Below are 22583 nucleotides of genomic sequence, written 5' to 3' on the forward strand. Positions count from 1 at the left end.
GTAAGCCCCCAGCAAGGGAAGGCAGGGCTAGCTGGGTTTCTTTACTCCCAGCAAGGACCCAGAGCCAACAGCTAAGTCAGCCACTGGTCTGACCTCTCCATAGAGCTCAGAAAGCTCTTTAGCCAAGAATTCTTTACCCGATGCTGTAACAACCCACAAAAGGTTCCCTGGACAGACTAATGGCATTGGTAATTACACCAGGCAGCTTGGGAGAGAGGGTTTTGTCTATTCTTTTCAAGTGAATGGACATTTTCAAAGCTTCTTTTCCAAATAGAAACTTTTTTTTTTAGTTGAGAACATGAAAAGCAAAACCCAAGCAAATATTTACACATGTGATGTCAAATATCGATAAGAAAATGTACCCGTCCTGACCGTGAATTGCTGCCTGTAGGTGACTAGGTCACGGCTGTGGGCAGTTGCCAAGGAGACTGGACCCAAGCCTCAGAAGCTAGCTTTTAGCAGCAACAGACATCACTCTTTATTCTGCATCTTATACCTCCAATAAAACAAGGCAGGAAAGAGCACAAAGGACTGAGTTAGTTAAACAAACACTGAAAAACACCAGCTCTGAAAAGTTTTTGCTAAACTCCCAGACAGCTGTCATTTCGAAGCCTCCTGTCTAATTCCTAGACAAAAGTGACAAAGTCTTCACCAAGGCAAGAGAAGTCATTTCTCAAAAGCACAATCTATAGCGGTCTCTCACACAGTCTGCAGTTATGCGTGTACACGCTAACATACAGACCTAGGTACTACTGAGGGCGTTATATACTTGGAAGATAACACCAGCCGAGCTATCTGCTGGCCTGGCAGGCCACTGAAGGGGACTTTCACGTCTTACTGGCAAAGTTCTCGAAGCTTGAAGCCTTTGGGCACACATTTGCATTGACTCCCATATCCTGTTAGGTTCCTTAAACATTGCATGGGGTAGTGAGCTGAAGACTCAGTGTGAGCATGGTGGACCGGCAGGATGAGCTCTCCTGACTGTGTGAGAACCCTTGCTGGTGAGTACTGAGTGGAGAGCTCCACAGTCCTCAAGGCCCACGACTCTTACAATGCTCCTGCTGAGTAGGAGTTACTGGTAGAGCTGGGTTCGCATGCCAGAAGATAACACTATTAACTCCTCCTCTGGAGGAGCTGAAGTGCTGACTTGCTGTCATTAACTACATCATCTGTGTGGTAAGTGCACACTCTGAATTATCCCTAATTCATGATGGCTGAAGACCTCCACCATAGGTCCAGGATGTTCTGCTAAAGAGGAGGATGTGCTTTCTGGGCCTCAGCCCCTCATCTAAAGCCAGCCAGCTCAGTAGCATCAGAGCAGCCCCCTCCCCGTCCCTGCACCAGAAGCCAATCTTTGTTGTTGACAGTGTGATAATAGTATAGGATTCAGACAACGGTGGTTACTTTCTCAGTATCCACAACTGTGGGGAAGAGGATAGACTTTTTATGCATAGCAGCACACCAGGCTTGACCTCTGATAATTCTCTACACTTCCACACTGCTGTTCATCACCAAAGGAAGTCAGGACTGGAATTCACACAGGGCAAGAACATGGAGGCAGGAGCTGATGCAGAGGCCATGGAAGGGTGCTGCTTACTGGCTTGCTTCCCCTGTCTTGCTCAGCTTGCTTTCTTATAGAACCCAGGACTACCACAAAATCCTCTACCTGCATTCACTTTCCTCAATGCCTCTGGTCACTTTCAGGGCGGGTTATGTTAAGGCCATGGAGTCATTCTTAGCTCAGCAGTGCCCTCTTGTGGTAAGTAGAGGGCTGACCCCGAACAGCAGTATTCACACCTGGGGGTTTTGAGTAAGTATGCTTGTGTAGCAAGAACTTTAACTCACTGGCTTTATATCTTACTTTAGTTTGTGTTGAACTAAATGAAATTAATAAAAGGAAGGTATATTCCTTCATGTGGATAGATTTGCAACCTTCATGAGATTAAGCATCACATGAGATCCTACGCAAAGGGCCGGTTGCTCAGTATCCAGGCTACACTGGGCGCCAATCAATGCTTGTTATTCCCATGAAGACTCTTGGTTCCCTGTTACCTACAGAGTTTCCAGCAGCACTTCCTCCAGGGTTCAGGAGGAGAGAACTATGCACTTGCCGGCCTAGGACAGGTTCATTCATGACGCCTAAGAACTCAGCTACTTCACCTTTTAATTTTTCACCCTCCCAGGAACATCTGTGAATGCTTGACTGTCCGGGTCCCAGATGGTCTTCTCGCTGGCTATCATCAGTCCAGATGTTTGTGGCTAACACATGGAGTCCTTAGCTACAAGCCTGCCTGGCCCTAGACTCCTCCCTCAGGGTCATGTTCTCTCCCTATTCTTGTTTGCTTTCATGTGGTGCCACTACAATCCAAATCATCGTGGGGAGGAAAGAGTTTATTTTAGTTTACAACTCCCAGGTCACAGTCTGCCACTGAGGGAATCAAGGCAGGATCTCAGGGGAGAAATCTGGGGGCAGAAACTGAAGCAGAACCCATAGAGGGGTAAGTGCTTACTGGCTTGCTCCACATGGCTTACTCAGTTGCTTTCTTATACAATTCAGGGCCACTTGCCCAGGGATGCCACCACCCATAATAGGTTTGGCTTTGTCATATCAATCATTAATCAAGAAAGTACTCCCCACAGACTTGCCTACAGGCCAGTCTGATAGGGACAAGTCTTCAGCTGAAGTTCATTCTTCTCAGATGATCATGGACTCAGTCAAGTTGGTTTAAAAATAAACAGCACATTGTCTGACCTGAGGGAGAGGTCATTGCCCTGGGCATACTAATGTCTGACAAACCCTGTTTGGCCAGGTCTTGGTGCCAGGCATCTTTTCTTCTGTGGCTGTGCTTTGAGTGCTTGTGTCTCCTCAGTTTGATATGGTGACACTTGAACTTCTAATTGAAAACACTAGGAGGTACAGTTTGGGGGAGGTGACAAGGTTGTAAGAGTTGAGGTCTCATGAATGAAGTTGACGCCTTTGTAAGAGACACCACAGAGAGCTGCTTCACACATGAGACAGCAAGGGAGTCACCAGGTGTAAACCAGAATCCAGAGTGAGCAGAGCCCTGAATCTTCTGACACCCGAAACTTGTACTTTGCCACCAGAGAGCTGTGAGAGATACATTCTGTCTTTCATAAACGCCACAGTCTACAGTATTTCACTGTAGCAATCTGAGTGGATTTCCATGGGACTATTCCACTCTGGCTGTTTAGCTAAATAGAATCATCTAGCAGACCATAACAGAGAAACCTCCACAGTTACTGCATAAGCACAGGAGGGCAGAGAGGGTCAGACGCCAAGTGCAGACTGGCACTACCCCACTTAGACTCAAGTATGTAGGCTTCACGTAATTTATAGTTAGGGATGGGGGCGGTGGAGAATCATAATCAGTCTAGATACCAAGGCTATCTGTATCAGTAGGCATCGACACTCCATGTATTTTTTGGCAAGGGGATGAAACTTGCAGAAGTTCCTTGAAGAAAGTAGGCATACATTCTACCACTGACTTACGTCGCCTGTCCTCTTTCTACTGATAATTTGTACCCACAGTCTTACTCAGTTATCCCAGGCTAGCCTTGAACTTGTTTTGCTGCCAAGAGAGGTCTGGCACTTGTGATTCTCCTGTCTTAGCCTCCTGAGTAGCTAGGGGGAAAATCATTCACCATCAGGCCCAGCTTCAACACGTCAATATGGGAACGAGATGGGGGGAATAATTGGTGATTCTAACCCAGTGGCCAATGTAACTGGTGCGAGAGGGGTAGGTATGTTCTTTCTCCATTTTTGGTAGATGACATGGCCACTGAATACGTGCTGGAAGTGAGAAGGAACACAGAATCCATGGGACAGAGTTCAAGAGCACCAGACGGAGGAAATATGGCCCATGTGGAAAGGACCGCAGGTAACTCGGAAAGAGCCACCGAGGGCTACAAGATGGCAGAGCATGCATCAAACCTCACAAAGACACAGCTAGATAAATGACCTGGCTTGAGCCAGGCTGGTGAACTAGCTCAAGAGAGGGAATGTGGATGCAAGGGACCCAATTGTACGGTAACTTCTTAGTGACAATCAGATGCAGCGAGGAAGATGGTGTCTTAGTGTTTGATTTCTTGCTTTAGGTAAACAGGTGACTCTTTATAGTAATAAATGTGTCCTGTGTCCTGCTCAAACTGAGTTTGAGGTGCTCCACTGGTGGGCTAGGACATGGGAATCATGTGATAGATATCGAGAACTTGTAGAGGAGTAAAACCATGGTTGTCCCTCACAGACAAGAGCCAGGAGACTGAACCATATCTGTCCTGCCATTCACTGCTGCTCCCCAAAGCTCAGGCAGAATTCCCTGGTGTCCAGCCTTGTCTGAAGGGATCCCTGGAAGAAGATATCCAGCCTGACCGAGCTCCCACAGAGGAGGAAACTGATCCCAGACCATCACATCTCAGTTGTATCCATAACCACCCTTTCAACTTAAGTTCCAAATGAAGACACTCGTAGGGGAACGATCCTGTTTATCATAGTACGCCTTTCCCCAGGAGACAGGAACACACAGACCCGCTCCTTCAGCAGGATGTCAAGGTTCTGTTCTACTTAAACTGTCCTGGGTGACATTCTGTCTCCTGTGGGTGCCTCAGTTTCTTTCTTTGCTGTGATAAAATACTCTGACAAGGCAACTTAACGGAGAACGGGGCTCATTTTTGCTCCCAAGCCAAGGTACAACCCCTCTTGTGGGAAAAGCCAAAGCCACAGGACTTTGAAGGAGCTGATGACACTACATCTGTGCTCAAGCAGCAGAGGGCTGAATGTCTGATTGCTGGCTCTCAGCTCCACTTTTCTGTTTTGCTTAGCCCAGGACTCCAATTCCACAGAATGGTCCTGTACACCATTAAGATGGGTCTTCCCACCAAAATTATCATAATTAAGATGCCCATGTATATTCTCGTACAGACGTGTCCCTATAGGCTATCTCCCAGGTGAGTCTAGAGTCTGTCAAATTGACAATACTATCACATTGGGCAAAGGCACATATACCCCTGGGCTTGTGATAAACTATAAGGTAAATGTCCAAATGTTATCAATGTACCTTTGTATGAGGCAAGAGAGTAATGTTAGAAAAAAAGAAATAGGCAAAATAACTCTTGACTCAAAAGATGTCTCAAGACACAAGCAAGGATGACAAGGGATTAATGGAGTGAAGGCCATCCACCAGCTGATGATAGGATGGGGACATTATCCTAGAAGGGCCCATGAGACAGGAAGCACATCCAAGAGGGGCAATGCGATATTCAGGTGACCTTCCAATGTCAGCCTTAAATATGGGAGAGTGTCACAGACCAAGAAAAGGGGGCATTCTCTGAAAGCAGGGAAGCTCGCAGAAAGCAGCTTCCCCCTAAACACTTCTGAGGAGGTTTCTCTTCTGAAGAAGATACCTCAGCCCCTAGGCCTGTGCACTGCAGGATGAAGCATGCCTGCCGCTGAGCCTGAGAGCCATATTAGTCTACTACAGCAGTGATGGGAAGCCACAGAGCCAACAGTCATGAAAGAAGCACCACAGACTTCATACCCCTGTGACATCATCTCTGCTGATCCATAAGCCAACTCAGAAGCCAGCTTGTTAGGTGATTGGCTGTTTGTGTAAGTAATCATTTGATTGCATGTGTGAGTATGGTTGCACACACAAGGGACACACACACACACACACACAGGCCATAAGCTATGAGACAGCCCCAAACATAAGAAGCTAGGGGCTTATAAGTGCAAGAGACCTGGGTTTGAACTCCAGCAGGCCTGGCTGCTCAGCCTTTGATCACCTGTTTTTCCTGCACAAGTGGCCACAATGCCGTGAACCTCAGAATGCAGAGCATCTACCACGGCCCTGCAGGGCTGACAGACTATCACAAGCTACAGCGTGTGGAAATGTGGCTCTGGGCTTTGCAACCTCAACATTCTAGAACTCGGTCCTTCTGACCCTTGGTTGGTGTCCATGCCTCTGGGTTGCTTAATGAATCACACACTTACCCTTGCACAACTCAGAGGCATGGCCACACGGTGCTGTAGGCTGGACGTCCAGCAGCAAAGCTGCCAGGGTTGTGTGCTTCTCCTAAGGCTGTGAAGCCGACTTGGTGCCAGGCTGCACCCAGGCCGCTGCTGTGCCGTTTCCCTCATTGATGTCCTACAGTGTGACACATCATCGCAACCCTCCCTCTACCAGTGATTTCCTCTGTCAAAATCCTCCTTTATATAAGGTCCCCAGACATATTGGATTAGGGCCACCCACACTAGCCCAACTTCATTTTAACTAACGTCTGTACCAACCCAACTTCAAATGAAGCCATCTCCTGCAGCACTAAGAGATAGTACTGGTGAGAAGCTCGGGCAGGTGAGTGCAGAAAGCCATCCACATCTTTATATTCATTATAACATCCAGCCATGTCCAAAATGGTGTGGGTAAAAGGTCATAGAAACAAGCTTGAAGGTATGGGACTAGGAAAGCCAATGTCTCTTTCTTCTTTCTCCTGTCTGTCTCTTGTCTAACCTACTAACAACTTTCTGAAAAAATTCTCAGTTAGCAACACCTTCCAGAGAAGCTTCTAGATAGAAGCTGTACGTGATCATGTAGTTAAAGTTGTTTGAAATTCTATAATATGCTTATTACGATTACAGTTATGAGCTCAAGAAAGTAATTTCAGGAAAAATGTCCAGAGACAAAAATGCTAATGAGCCTTCTGTAAAAATTATATATTGAATGCATTCACCAAGTTAGCACACTCTACCATGTAAGTATGAAAAATAAAAGCAATAATTAATAAACGATAATAAATTTATTATTATTATTATTATTATTATTATTATTATTATTTTCTTTATTTACATTTCAAATGCTATCCCGAAAGTTCCCTATACCCCCCGCCCCTGCTCCCCTACCCACCCACTCCCACTACTTGTCCCAGGCCTTCCCTTGTGCTAGGTTATATAAAGTTTGAAAATAAGAAAAATAGGAAAACAAGACGCACAGGGAGCGAGGTGTAAATTGTTACTGAGTTAGATGCTTTCTTTGACCAGGAGAGGGCGCTCGGAGCTAAACTTTGGAAGACTTTGTGACTTGTTTTGTTAGAGTGCTGTTTTTAATACTGTTTAGTGAAAACATCTATGGTGTTATATAAACAAACAAATTAACTGGTGTGAGATGCGTCTGTTAACACACACACATTGAAAGCACAATCTGAGCTGATCACCCCCCACCTACCCCCTCCCCAGCTCCCCGGTATCTTAGGAAGAAACAAGCGTGACGAATTTCGTGGATATACGCTGAAGTTTTCCAGCCACGTAAAGAATATTTGGGGGAATGGGAATAAATTCCGAATGATTTAATTTTGTGTGTGTGTGTTATTTTCTTTTTAATTAACTTATTTATTCACTTTAATCTTGACGGCGGCCCCCTTCCTCTTCTCCCCCCCAACACCACTCTCCCACCCATCCCCTCATCTCCCATCCCCCACCTCGCCCCTCCGAACCACTCCCGCCCTGGCACATCAAGTCTCATCAAGGCGAAGGGCATCCTCTCCCACCAAGGTCAGACAAGGCAGCCCAGCTAAAAGAGAGATCCAAAGGCAGGCAGCAAACTCAGAGACAGCCTCCATTTTTATTGTAGAGGGACCCACACCAAGACCTACCTGCACATCTACATACATGTAGCCAGCCTATGTCCAGTCCATGCATGCTCTTTGTTTGATGGCTCCGTCTTTGGGAGCCGCCATGGGACCAGGTTACTTGGCTCTGTAGTTTTTCTTGCATTGTCTTTGACCCCTCTGGTTCCCTCAGTCCTTCCCCTACTCTGCCACAGGACTCCCTGCGCTCTGCCAGTATCTGGCTGTGGGTCTCTGCATCTGTTTCCATCAGCTGCTGGGTGAAGCCTCAGATGGCAGCTGTGATAAGTTCCTGTCTGCAAGCATAGCGGAGTATCATTAATAGTATCAACCGCTGGCTTTCACCCACAGGATGGGTCTCAAGTTGGGCCAGTCATTGGTTGGCTACTTCCCCTATCTTTATCTCTGCACATCGTTTAGGCAGGACAAATTCTGGGTCAAAGGTTTTATGGGTGGGTTGGTGTCCCCTTTCCTCCATTGGAAGTCTCTCCTGGCTACAGGAGGTAGCCATTTCAGTCTCTATATCCAACCCTTGATAGAAGTCTCAGCTAGGGTGACTCAGATAGACTCCCAGGGGCCTCCCCTCTCCCAAGTCTCCAGCTAGCCATAGATGTCACCCCACTGTTTTCCATTCTCACTCTCAGCCCTTCTCCACCTACCTTATCTCCATCCCCATTCCCTTCCTCATCCCACTCCCACCCAGTTCCCTCTGTCTGTCCATCCTCAATGACTCTTTTGTTTCCCCTTCTGAGTGAGATTCACAATCCTCCTTTAATCCCTCTTTATTATTTATTTTCTCTGGGTCTGTGGATTGTAGCATCCGTGTCCTGTACTTTATAGCTAAATTCCCACTTATAAGTTAGTATATACTATGCATGTCCTTTGGCATCTGGGTTACCTCACTCAGGATGAGGTTTTCTAGTTCCATCCACTTGCCTGCAAATTTCATGATATCTTTGTTTTTAATAGCTGAACAGTATCCCATTATGTAAATGTACCACATTTTCTTGAGCTGTTTTTCAGTTGAGGGACATCTATGTGGTTTCCAGTTTCTGGTTATTACAAATAAGGCTTCTATGGACACACTTGAGCAAGTGACCTTGTGGTGTTGTGTGACATCTTTTAGGTATATGCCCAGGCATGGTATAGATAAATCTTGGGTAGAATTATTCCCGATTTTCTGAGAAACCTCCAAATTGATTTCCAAAGTGGTTGTATAAGTTTCCACTCCCCTCAGCAATGCAGGAGTGTTCCCCATGCTCCACATCCTTACTAACAGACTGTAACATAAGTTCTCAAGCTTAGCTGTTCTGATGGGTGTAAGATGGAATCTCAGAGTTGTTTTGATTAGAATTTCCCTGATGAGGAAAGATGGTGAACATTTCTTTAAGTACTTCTCAGCCATTAGACATTCCTCTGCTGAGATTTCTCTGTTTAGCGCTGCACCCATTTTTAAAAATTGGGTTATTTGGATGGTTGGTGTCTAATTTCCTGAGTTTTTACATATATATTTGGATACTAGTCCTCTGTCAGATGTCAGGTTGATGAAGATCTTTTCCCATTCTGTAAGCTGCTGTTTTGTACTACTGACAGTGTCCTTTGCCTTACAAAAGCTTTTCAGTTTCATGAGGTCTCGTTTATTAATTGTTGGCTTTAGTGCCTCAGCTATTGATGTTCTGTTCAGGAATTTGCCTCCTGTTCAATGTGCTCCAGGCAGTTCCCCACTTTTTTCTTCTATTAGATTTAGTGTTTCCAGTTTTATATCAAGGTCTTTGATCCACTTCAACTTTAGTTTTGTGCAGGCTGATAGATACGGATCTATTTGGATTCGTCTACATGCAGACATCCAGTTGCACCAGTACCATTTGTTGAAGTACCATTGTATGGTTTTTACTTCTTTGTCAAATATCAAATATTTATAGGTATGTGGGTTTATTTTCAGGTCTTCATTTCTGTTCTATAGATCAACTTGTCTGTGTCTATACTAATATCATGCAGTTTTTATCACTATTGTTCTGTAGTACAACTTGAAATCAGGGATGGTGACGCCTCCAGAAGTTCTTTTAGTGTTCAGCATTGTCTTAGGTATCCAGGATTTTTTTGTTTTTCCACATGAAGTTGAAAATTACCCTTTCAAGGTCAGTAAAGAATTGTGCTGGAATTTTTATGGGAATTGCATTGAATTTGTAGATTGCCTTTGGTAAGATGACCATTTTTTTTACTATGTTAATCCTACCAACCCATGAGCATTTCATCTTCTGATACCTTCTTCAATTTCTCTCTTCAGAGACTTGAAGTAATTTTCATTCAAGTCTTTCACTTGCTTGGCTAGAATAACACCAAGATATTTTATGTTATTTGTGACTATTTCCCATCTCATTTATAATTTGTATAAAGGAGGGCTGCTGATTTTTTTTTTTGAGTTAATTATGAATTCAGCCACTTTGCTGAAGGTGATTATCACCTGCAGGACTTCTCTGGTAGAATTTTTGAGGTCACATATGTATAGTGTCATATCTGGGAATCATTATACTTTTACTTCTCTTCTTTCCTTTTCTTTCCTTTTCTTTCCTTTTCTTTATTGTGTGTTGGTGGATCATGCACAAAACATGCCTAACACACACACACACACACACACACACACACACACACACACACACACACACACTGAAGTAAAAAACATGCCAGGGGGGTTAAGATGAGAGGGCAGCTATCTGGTTTCAGAAATTGGAAGCAGAAGGCAAATACATGTACAGAGCAGACGGAGGGAGGCTTGGGCAAGCAGAAACTATGATAAGCATGTCACAGTAGAAGTCAGGAACCTGTGCAGTGGATGTGGCATGCATCTTCTCCATCTTCCTGCTGAGGTTAAATTAGTCTGTGTAAAACACTGTCTTAGTTAGGGTTTCCGTTGCCCTGAAGAGACACCTTGACCAAGGAAACTCTCATAAAGAACGACATTTAATTCTGGCTGGCTTACAGATTCAGAGGTTCATACTGTTATCATCAAGGCCACAAAGCATGGCAGCATCCAGACAGTCATTGTGCTGGAATAGCTGAGAGTTCTACATCTTGGTCAGAAGTCAAACAGGAGAAGACTGGCTTCCATGTGAATAGGAGGACTGTCTCAAAGCCTACCCCAGAGTGACACACTTCCTCCAACAAGGCCATACCTCCTAATAGTACCATTCCCTGGGCCAAGCATAATCAAACTACCACAAACTCTTTTGGTGGTTTCTGATACACTTCAAGTTTTAAGCCTGTGTGCAGATACACATCAACTTCTAAGGGTGTGTGCTGATACACATCAAGTTCTGAGCATGTGTGCTGATTCCCCAGTGTCAGCAGGTTTCCTTTGCTCTGTCATCCACCTTAGAGCAACAGGAGGAGTTAACTGAGCTCACTGATATATGGAAGGGATGGGTATGACCTACGGCACAATCTGTGTCATGTTCATCTGTTAGCATTGTCCCTTCATTGCCATTGGTCCCCATGCATACCAGCACCTCCTAGGATTGTTTCTGGTCAGGATCTTGGCAGGAAGTGAGGTTTCCTTCTTCGCAGCCTAAGAGCCACATCAGAGTCTGGGCTTCCTGTCACTCAGCTTCTGATTCTGGGTGAGTCAGGGGCAGGTGACCGCTGGGTCACATTTCAATTACTATCTCTAGTCTCTCATGCATATGCTGCCTTGGAGTGACCTGGTGTGAACTTTGGTTAGTTGAAATGAGGCTGGATCTTACACGCCTCCTGAGTCTCCAATGTTCAGTGTTACTGCTGTATCATTTTTGAATGCTTGACCTTCTTGTTCCCCATTTTCTGGGTTCTGGGATGCCAGGGCAAACTGTGGGATTGCAGAAACAGAAAACACATGTCTCAAAGATTCAGAAATATCCAGCTCATCTGACTGCACAGCCATGCTTTAGAAGAAATTTTTATATTCGTTGTAAGATCATTATATTTCGTCATAAATCGACACTAAATTTCAGAGTACCACATTATCATCAACTGTGACTTATATTTGTCAACAGCAATCTACAATCCGCCAGTTAATAGATGCGTTATTGAGTTTTCACATCCATGAACCTTACTGGTTTCATTTAATAATATTTGAAGCATACGTTCATTCTTCTTGTTGCTGTATGAGAGATTTTACTTGAATAGCACAGGGGCTCCTTGGGCAGCTGTTGTGTGCGTCTGTATGTTCATCTTTGGCAAGTTTTGCATTGTTACTGTGCTGGCTTCCAGAAAGGGAATGTGATATGGCACACGGTTCCCTCTCTTTGGCAGTGTCCATGTTTCAACAGCATTGGAATTACAGGGCTTGTGGCAACCATGCATTCCCCTCCCCCTCCCAGTGTCAGGCATGGTTGAGATACTTAATTCGAGGTCTGGGATGATTTCCTCTTGTGAGTGGGGGCCACAGTGCAGAACTGCTTACAGCTTGATATATCAGCAGCAGGAAGATGAGGTTAGATCTGCCTTGCTTGACTACAGATAATCACGGCACTCACAATATCTAGCTTATCCTTTTAACACATATCTTCCCCATGTCTCCATAGGTTCTCCCAGTGTTCCTCTCTGGCTGTAAACACTCAGCCATGATGTTGTGGGTTTCTGTTCTGAAACTGTTTTATTCTTTTAACTCTGTCATGCACACACTCGATTTTGATCTCCACTATCTCTTGGCTTTGACTGAGGGGCATGTCTAGAAAAACAATCTCTCTCTCTCTCTCTCTCTCTCTCTCTCTCTCTCTCTCTCTCTCTCCCTCTCTCTCACTCCCTCCCTCCCTCCCTCCCTCCCCCACTCTCCCCTTCCCTCCCTTCCTCCTTCTCTCCCTGTATGTGTGTGTGTGTGTCCTATGAATTTGTTGGCATGAGGCTGTGTGCATGGGTCTGTGAACGCCAGAGGCTGAGAGAGGTCTCTCTGTTAACGTCAAGCTCGTCAGTTCAGCTAGATGAGTTGGGCTACCTTGCCTGTTGGGATTTTTGTATTTCCATAGACAATTCCTGCTACATTAAAGGCGAATTCTTAAGTTTTCCTCAGGACTTGAAAAGTTCTAAACACAAACATGAATCTTCTCAGTTTCAGGGTGGAGACCGACAACGCTCTCTCTCTGCCACTAACCCTTGTCGGCACTTGCTCACGATTGTGGCTTCCTATCTGGTTTCTGGGGATCTGGACTCAGTCCTAACTGTAGACACTTTACTGACAAAGCCATCTCCTGGAGCACCCATGTCCTCTTAGGGAACCACTGATGTTTTAAGTCATGTATGTTGACTTGTAATCCTTTATCCAGGAGCTTCTAACTTCCCTCCTGTAGGGTGCTCCAGGGGCTGATGGTGAATATGGACGTAATGACAGGTCTGTCTGCTGAGTTTTTGGTACTCATTGTTCATGGGTATTGCTGAGGACAATGGTCATGTGGCCCACTCTGCCTTCTGTCACTCTCTCATAGGCTTTCCCCAAGGAAATAGTGAGTGTGTCCTTGTTCTTTGCCCATCCCAGCTTGGGGTCCTGGGCAGGAATTCACCTTTAACGGCAGGAATTATCTGTGGAAACACAAACATCCCAACAGACAAAGTAGACAATTTCATTGACGTTAAAGTTCAAGGACTTTTGAGGTAGCAGCCTGAGCAGTCAAGGGATTATTTTGGGTTTCTTGACACCTGCAGTCAGGCATAGCCAGTTGATAGTTCAGTATGATAGGATGACAACCTAGAGAAAGAGCTGGCTATCTTTTCTTTAGGCTGAAAAAAAAAAATGGGAGAAAATGTGACTCTTTAGATAAAGTCCCGCAGAAGATGCTGGTTTCATTATGCATTTTCCCAACAAGAGCAACTACTTACAACCTCAGTGATAACAAACAACTGATACCATAGGCGAACCCAGGCAAATGACCTGAAGGGCACTGGGAACGAGGCTTGCTTAGGGAGAGGCAGCAGAATAATTCCTGATAGCAGAGAAGGGACGGCTCATTGACATGATGGTTATCTAGGAGGCAGGGTTGGGGTGGGGTGCAATTGTGAGGACAGTCATGGTGAGCCGACTGATGCAGGAATGATGCAGGAGCCACGGAAATCAGAGAGAGAGATAGGTGCAAGAATCTCTGGGGGGACACCCATAAGACACAGGACTAGAAGTCAAAGATGACATAAGCAGCCCACATCTCACAGAGCACAGGGACAAAGCAGATGAGGCATGTGTACTGGGTAGATCCCAGGGACTGCAGTATTAGTGCCACATCACCCTGGAAGCCCTCTGAGTAGCTGAGGTTTTAGATGAAATAGCTAGGGGAGGTAGGGCCACTCCACTCACTGAGGACCAGCAGTCCCTGGTGATGCCCTGGTTTCCCACTTTTCTACCTTCTCCCATGTCTGAGGTTTAAGAATTTTCTACATTGACGTCCACATCAGAAAAACTTCATTAAGTAAGAGCTGAGCTTTTCCACAGGAAAAAAACGCCTCATCCAAGGTCATCAATGATAATCACGTGCTGTTCCAAACTTTCCACCTGCGCAGTGCTCCTGGGGACTCTTGTACCTGACCTCTCAGGGATCTCTCTTGGCAAAATCACAGCGACTTCTGTGCACCTGCAAATCAATTTAGTAAGCAATTTAATTCTCTTTGTAGGAGAATGGAGTGCAGCGAGCCCTTGTGATAATGAGGCACCCACAAAAATCATTTTCATTTATAGTTGTATCTTACTTATAAACTGTATATAATCCTCAATATTGTGTCATTAGATGCAGTCGGATTAAACATATACAATGTAGATGATATCTCTTAATGCTATAATTATTCATTTATTACTGTATTAATTTGAGTAGAGAAGAGAAAAATACCCAAATCCAATTTGCCAATCCAAAATGCCAACAACCAGGTCTCAGAATATAAGCATCAGCATGAATGTTATCTGTCTTCTTCATTTGGACAGCATTTCCCTTGACAGGAGAGACTTCAGAGGCAAGAAAGACGGGAAGGTGCTTTGGCTTCTCATTCTTCCACATAATGAAAATCTCTCTACTGGCTTAAATTGAGAGTTCATGAGAGAGAATTTCCCTTCTCCCCAAAGTCTGTAGAAAATTTCATCTTTATCCACAATGTTTCCTTGACCCTGACTCCTGTGTGGTACTCATGGCTTTTCTTTCTAGTTTTCTTACTCAGGTAGGAGGTGATCTGCAGGCAGCTTTTACGGTGGATATATCAAAGTCTTGAACTATTTATGAAATCATGTGATCTCACTCTCCTTGCCCACGCTGATATTGGTGCACATTGCTGAGCTACCAGCTACCATCCAAACCTGTTTTTGAAGTTGATGAATTGTGTGGTCACACAGCCTGTCACATCAGTTTATGAAGATACTTGGTGTAATGAGAAGTGACTCCGTGGAGTACATCAACTTCTGGAAAGGTTTATTGTGGCGGACACTGATAGACTGTGTGGTTTCCCCGTTGGATATTACTAATTAGAACTATGAGGGTCAGGTTTCAGGTCCATAAGGAAAGAATAGAGGTGGTGTGATAATGATAAAAAATTAGAATAAAAGCAAGTGTGCCACAAATCATGCACAAATATAACCTATATGTACATGCATGCACTGTACAGTTCTAACCATTGTGCAATGCACACACTGCACAGTTCTAATCTGTGTGCACATGCACATATTACACAGTTCTAACCCATGTGCAATGCACACACTGCACAGTTCTAATCCATGTGCAATGCACACACTGCACAGTTCTTACCTGTGTGCACATGCACATATTATACAGTTCTAACCCATGTGCACATGCACACACTGCACAGTTCTTACCCATGTGTACATGCACACTGCACAGTTTTAACCCATGTGCGCATGCACACACTGCACAGTTCTTACCCGTGTGCACATGCACTTGCACAGTTCTAAACTGTGTGCACCTGCACACACTGCACAGTTCCAATCCATATGCACATGCACACACTGCACAGTTCTAACCAGTGTGCACATGCATATTCTGTACAATTCTAACGGATGTGCACATTCACACACTCCGCAGTTCTCTCTCTCGGAACCCCCAGGAAGTGAGGGCTTCCTGCAGACTAACAGGCTGTTATTCCGACTGCAGGCAAAAAGGATGATTCAGACAACTGCAGATTTTCATCTCCTAGATGGAGGGATATGGCCTGCCAAGAACCCTTTTAGGAGGTATTGCTGAGTGAGATGACTGTAGACAGATGTGGGAATTCCCTGAGTGTCTTTTAACACAGAAGGACTGTAAGCCTGGAACACAACACTTATGAGACTCTGCTTCCAGTGTCTCTGAAACCAGACGGAATAATTAAGGAGGGAGACCCTCCTTCCCAAGTCCATGTAGCTACCTCTCTCCTGATGTAAGCCAGTAGCCCAGGAGAAGGTTGGTGGGAGAGCATGGGGCCTTCTGTCTGGGGGGTTTACAAGACATAACAAAATGGTGGTGATATTTTAAAAAAAAATGTGGGCATGAAGACTGAGCTACTCCAAAGGAGACCCTACTGAGGGTCTCAATTCTGTCACCATGTGCTGGGTAGACTGTTGCATGTTTTGCTCACGCCTGCTTCCCTCGCCAGCATAGAGTGGTGCTGACGTGCAGTGCTTTCTAAGGGACAGCAGGGTAAACCAGGGAAGGGGTGACAGGCTTTCCTGACTGAGTGTGGCCTTCGTGTCCTGTTAGCTGTGTAACTCAGGCCAAGTAGCTATTCACTGGTGACTCCTCTCACTTTGCAAAATAAATTTGGAAAGTAAGCACAGTGAAATACTAGGTATAAATCAAAAGAGCATTTAAAAGCTACATGTACCAAAATGGGAAAAAAAATCACGGATGAAAAGCAAAGTAAAATTCTGTACATAAAACATGACAATTCAAGGTTACCAATATGCCACACACCCTGCCCTGACTACGCCTACACATGACATTCTGCCAATGCTATACAGCTGATGCCACACACCATGCCCGGCCTACTCAGTAAGTAGACAAGGTTGGCTTCAAACAATCTCCCTGCCTCAGCCTCCCAAGCACTGGGTGCAGGAGTTATAGGCAGATGTTCCATGCCCTTTGCTAAAAATAAGTCTTTTAGGATTTATGAGTGTAAAAGGAAGGAATTAGCTGAAAAATAATAGATAAGTCTCTACAAAGCAAATCTATGCACATAATTTTTCTGAGGAAGGAAACATCTTTGTAAACTTTTGGTCCCTGCCTGAGAAAAATCTCAGAGACATAAATGATGAAGCAATTGGGGGACCCTAAATGGATGTTGTTTGGAGGAGACATGGACAAAATCATCATCTGGAAAGTCAATTTATCAAAAAAGGGGTAAAGTGGAAAGGCAAAATCTCTAGAATTAGGATAAAATAACATGTGTGAAACATGAAGAAAATGTGATTTCCCCTTTCTTCCTCTCTGCCTCACCCCATCTCCTCTGCCCCTTCCTTTCTCCTTCCTTCCTTTATTCCCTCTGCTTTTGCTTTCTTGTTTTTGAGCGATCAGACTTTGAACACAGGGCATGTGCATGGCAGTGGGGTGCTCTGCTCCCGGGCAGTGGGGTGCTCTGCTTCTGAGCTGTGCTCCTGGCTGTCTCTCTGCTCCCTGTTTTGAGACAGCATCTGACTAAGTTGCCCAGCCTAGCTCTGAACTCATGGTCCTCCTGCCTTAGCTTCCCAAGTACATGGAATGAGAGGCCAAGTTTAAAAACTGATGCTCCTGTTGAAGATTATCAAAATTAAAACACAGTAACTTCTGAGTAAAATTCACTAATTTTTTTTTCTAAAACAAAGTAAAATGTACTCATGGATTGGAAGGGTTACAGGAGCTGGTTAATTCATACCCAGAATATGTGGAGAACTTGGGAGACAAAACAATTTAATTATACAATCAAGAACAGTATAAAAATCACCTTTATTGCCCATGCTATGTTCACCTTGCCTTCTGTACAATAAGGAAAGAACTTAGACTGTTCTGTTTGTTTTTACTTTTTTTATAACATCTATCCTCATTGAAAATTTCATCCTTTGGTTCAATAAAATCAAAATGTGGACCAAGTGTACACTGTGAAACTTAATCTCAGCCAAGTGTATCCACATGAATGAATATACTACAGGCCTGTAGGAGGGGCAGTCAAGTCTTTGCAATCTGTGTGCTCATATTAGGTAATTAATGGTAGGAAACCAGAGACACCTTATTAAATAATTACAAGGCATGGCAGAGAATACAAACTCTGTGACTTCAGGCTTGTGGTTTTTAATGTCACATCTTATCTCATTATCAGATGATTTTCTTTTCATTTAAAACCACTGCATTTGACTCTGCAATCATCATCATCATGACAACAACCAATATCAACAATACCTCCACCATCATCATCACCATCATCCCCACCATCACCATCATCCCCACTATCATCACCATCTTTCTCACTATCATCATCATCATCTCCACCATCATTACCATCATCCCCAACATCATCCCCATCATTCCCTCCATCATCACTGTCATCCCCACCATCATCACTGTCATCTCTACCATCATCACTGTCATCCCTACCACCATCATCATCTCCACCATCATCTCCACCATCACCATCCTCCCCACCATCATCACCATCATTCCCACCATCATCACTGTCATCTCCAACATCATCACCATCATTCTTACCATCATCACTGTCATCCCCACCACCATCATCATCCCCGCCATCATCAACATCATCCCCACCATCACCATCATTCCTACAATCATCACTGTCATCGCCAACATCATCACCATCATTCTTACAATCATCACTGTCATCCTCACCACCATCATCATTCCCACCATCATCAGCATCATTCCCACCATCACCATAATAGTCACCATCACTAACACTGTCATCAACATCATCACCGTTATCAGTTCTTCTTTCCTTCCTTCCCTCCATCCCTCTCTTCCTCCCTCTTTTCTTTTTTCTCTCTTTAACTTACCCCCCCCGCTTCTTATCCTTCATGTATCAATATTTTCCTCAACACTATATATGCCCTTGTTTCCTCCATATCACAAAATGACAACTTCAACATCTGCATTGACTCACAATCATGATGCATTCTCTCTCTCTCTCTCTCTCTCTCTCTCTCTCTCTCTCTCTCTCTCTCTCCATTGAAATATCTCTTCAGGAATATAAGGGGAGAAATAGAAAAGTACAGAAGAAAATCTGTCAAACAATCAAAGTACATATGAAATTTCATTTAAATTTCTTCAACCATTTTCATGTTGGAAATAGATGTGAAAATGTCACTCTGAGCACTATTGAGGATACTCTTATGATAAAGGCCATCATGGTGGTGGGCCTGTAAGTCACATCTCTCAAATATGGTTGTTTCAGTGTCCTCAGAGTCGTACATATTTTCCATAGATTTCCACAACTTCCCTGTAAAAGTTGTCTTATATTTTGTAAATTCTCTTTAGCTTCAGGCAATCAAAACTCCATAGGCTTACAATATGTGTTGATTTGGACAGGAAATGTGGGTGTTTTTTTTCACACTGACCATTCAGCCATGCTCATACCAGGTCCCCTTTACAATCTCAACGTTTAAATATAGGTTGCTGTTTCTCTTTATAAAATTATAAATGACTGAACCCAGCAAATTTCACTACATCCCTGGTAACTGCTTTCTACATTCATCCTCCCCCCAACCCCCAAAACAGACAGGTGTAAGAGGCAGCCATCACCCTCACCACCCAGCACTCAGTAACTGGTAGTCTCTGAGGACACTCACATCAACTCACAAGACAGCAATGAAATGATGATGGTTTCTGGAGGTTCTTTGATGAAGTCACATCTAGGCTGTGTGTTTATGAAACTTTCTCAGAGATGAACTTTAAAGAAGCTTGCCCAAGTGATCAATGTGAGGATGTTTCATATAGCAAAAGGGCAGAAACTCCAGGAGAGCAAAGCACATGACCCTCTTGATCATGCATGTGGCCTTTCCCTCTGCTTAATTTTTGTTCACTTAGTTATAAAACTGCCAAGGTAAACCAGCAGCATGACAATCATGACTGTCACAGAAATGGTTAAAAACGAATGGTTGAAGAATACCTTTATCTCAGATAAAACCTTCAAAGTATTCTTTCTGGCATCATTAATATCTCTACCACATATATTATGAGAGTAATTAAAAATTTGACCCCCAAATGAACAAAAAGCAAAGTACCTCAGCGCTTGTAACCATTGAGAAGTTGATTTCAAAGTAAAAACTTGTGAATTAATCTCTCTGGAGTCACTTCATGCCAACAGATGCAAAACCCTGTAAGAAAACCTGACAGGAGTTAGTGGGGAAATCTGGAAGATTGACATGTTATTACACTCTTTAACATGATATAAATATTTCAGGTTTTACAGTCAACCTAAATGGAAGCATATCTGACTACAGGTACACAATGTGATTGGTTCTGTAATTAATCCACCTAAAATCTTTCATTTTTAAGGATATTCAGAATATAGCCCAAGAAAAGCAAAGGTCATACTATGATGAGTGAGAAATGTAAACATTTAAAAATAGTTACTCAAATTCTGGTGAACAGGCCATGAGCTAACTCTATATTCCTTGTAACAAATGATATTCAAAATTGGTATTTTTTGTCTTCAGGTTTACATTTTAATCTGCTACAGTTCCAGCTGAAACTTACAAATGCAATTCTGTGCATAAACATCATCTTAACTATTGATACCCCTTGCAGGGGAAATTTTACTCAAAGGATTGTTTTATCTGAATGGTCAGCTTCTGTAAAAGGCAGGTTTGTTCAGACTCGGTGTCCTGTGACACTTTAAGAAAGGCTGCATGCCACACACGTATGATATTTGAAAAGAAGCATGGAAAAGGAGACATCAAGGATGAGGCTTCAGTCACAGGCAGTTGCATAGAGGATGCCTGTTGACAGTTTCTCATTTGTCAGTTCTCTTGTCAACTCAACCAATGCTAACGTTGATTCATTGGGTGTCCTTTGAGTCCTCTGGTAGACTGTCATAGTCAACTCATGCAAGATTCCTGGCACAGTGTCATTAAGAAGACACATGACCCTAAGTTCTCTCTAACTTTCTTCATCGAAGCTCAGTGACTTACAACTTTCATTCCTGTGGGTGGCAGGGGTGTTTGTCAGCTATTACAATGGGAAATTCCAGAGGTCCTCAATTTACAGTATCTGTAGAGGGAGTGGAAATGAATGAACAGCCACACGCGAGCGCAGATGCTGTGTCAGAGCACATGAAATTAGCTGTCATAACAAGGCCGTAAAGCCTTAGCACACTGTATATCTTGTTCAGTTTATAAAGTGTAAGATGATGTAAACCACACTCTGCAGGACAGTATGATCTAGTGGTAATGAGGAGCAAGTGTGGATATGAGATGCAGAGACCATTCCTTTACTTGACTATTTATATACAGGCATTCTGATTTTTTTTATCAGCACCCTTAACCAGAGCCAGTCTGTCTCTTTAGTTTTCCTCTTGATCCCTCTATCATCTATGAAATTATCATTTAATAAAACATTTTATTCTTCTTGCAACATTTAAAAATCAATATTAGTAGCTCAGATAAAGGGCTGCTTTGGAGGAGAAGTATAAGTGTAAACCCTGTTTCTATAATCTAGATTATAAAACAAAGACAGAAAGAGTAGGGATGTAAAAGGTTTTACCTGTGGTGGGTCCAATCTAACATTAAAAACATCAGAAAAGTGCCCTAACCTGTGTCACATGAAGACGGCATTCATGAGTTACCACAGTTGGGGCATCTCTCAAAATACATCCCAACCTGTGTCCCCTGCTGGTGGCATTGATGCCTTCTCACTCATAGAGTGTCCTGAAATTCCCTCTTGTTGGTGGACAACTCTAGACAAGGGGTCATGGACATCATGACTTGTATTAACACTCATGGCTAAAAATATAAGCTTTCTTGCTTCATGTGATGCATGCATACCAGATCTTCATAAGGGTGTGTGAGTACCACCTGACTGTGAAGATCCAATGAGACCCATGAGGAGAGGGCAAGAATGGCCACATATACTCCAGACCAGGTATGACCACACAGAGAACAAATTTATATCCAAGAGTCATGCCAAAGCTACTCCTAAAATGTACAGGGAAATTTCTTTACTGCAACCCAGTGATGGCCTGCTATGTTTACCAAGAAGGTCACCCTAAGTAACTTGAAATTATCCAATAGATCTCATGAAATTACCCAATAGATCTCATGCCAGGCAGATAAGACAGCCACTATTTTACACTGTGTGAATATTGTACCTTGAAGAGTTATCTAATGACTGCCAGAGGCACCCCAGCTAGTATGACCACTTCAAATTGAACTCTGGCTCAAATGCTCTACCACCAATCTTGTGTGTTGCTGTCAGTGACTCCACCTTGGGCTGGGCAAGGCTGCCAGCCAAAGTCTGGACAGATTAACAAGGGAAATAGAAGGTTTAGCTATCATACAGGTTCTTTGACCAACAGTTGGTTACATGCTAGAACAATATCTTTTATACAGGATTGAAAATATAAGCCCTGACATTTATTTAGCTTTACCAATTGCTTTAATGATATAGTAGTCACATGCATGCCTGTACACAAGACTAAGAGAACTCAAAAGCTTGTGCACTCAGCATATAAGGGGTTCTTTTTATTGGTAAATATTAATTTAACAAATTTTCAGATATTAATTCTTGTACTTTTTTTGTAATGACCAAATTAGCTTGGTTGTCAACTCCATTGCCTTAAACATTTAAAACTTGATTAACATATAATGATTTTTATCTGTTCATGGGATACAGTGGGATATATTGATATACAGGATATACATCAGTACACACTTATCCAATCAGGGCAGCTCACATGCCTATGTCTTCATCACCAGCAATTTTGACAGTCATATGTCAGAGCACATGGAACTTGTATCCCTGTGTCTG

Source organism: Mus pahari, chromosome 11, assembly GCF_900095145.1.
Source record: "Mus pahari chromosome 11, PAHARI_EIJ_v1.1, whole genome shotgun sequence".
Classification (NCBI taxonomy): domain Eukaryota; kingdom Metazoa; phylum Chordata; class Mammalia; order Rodentia; family Muridae; genus Mus; species Mus pahari.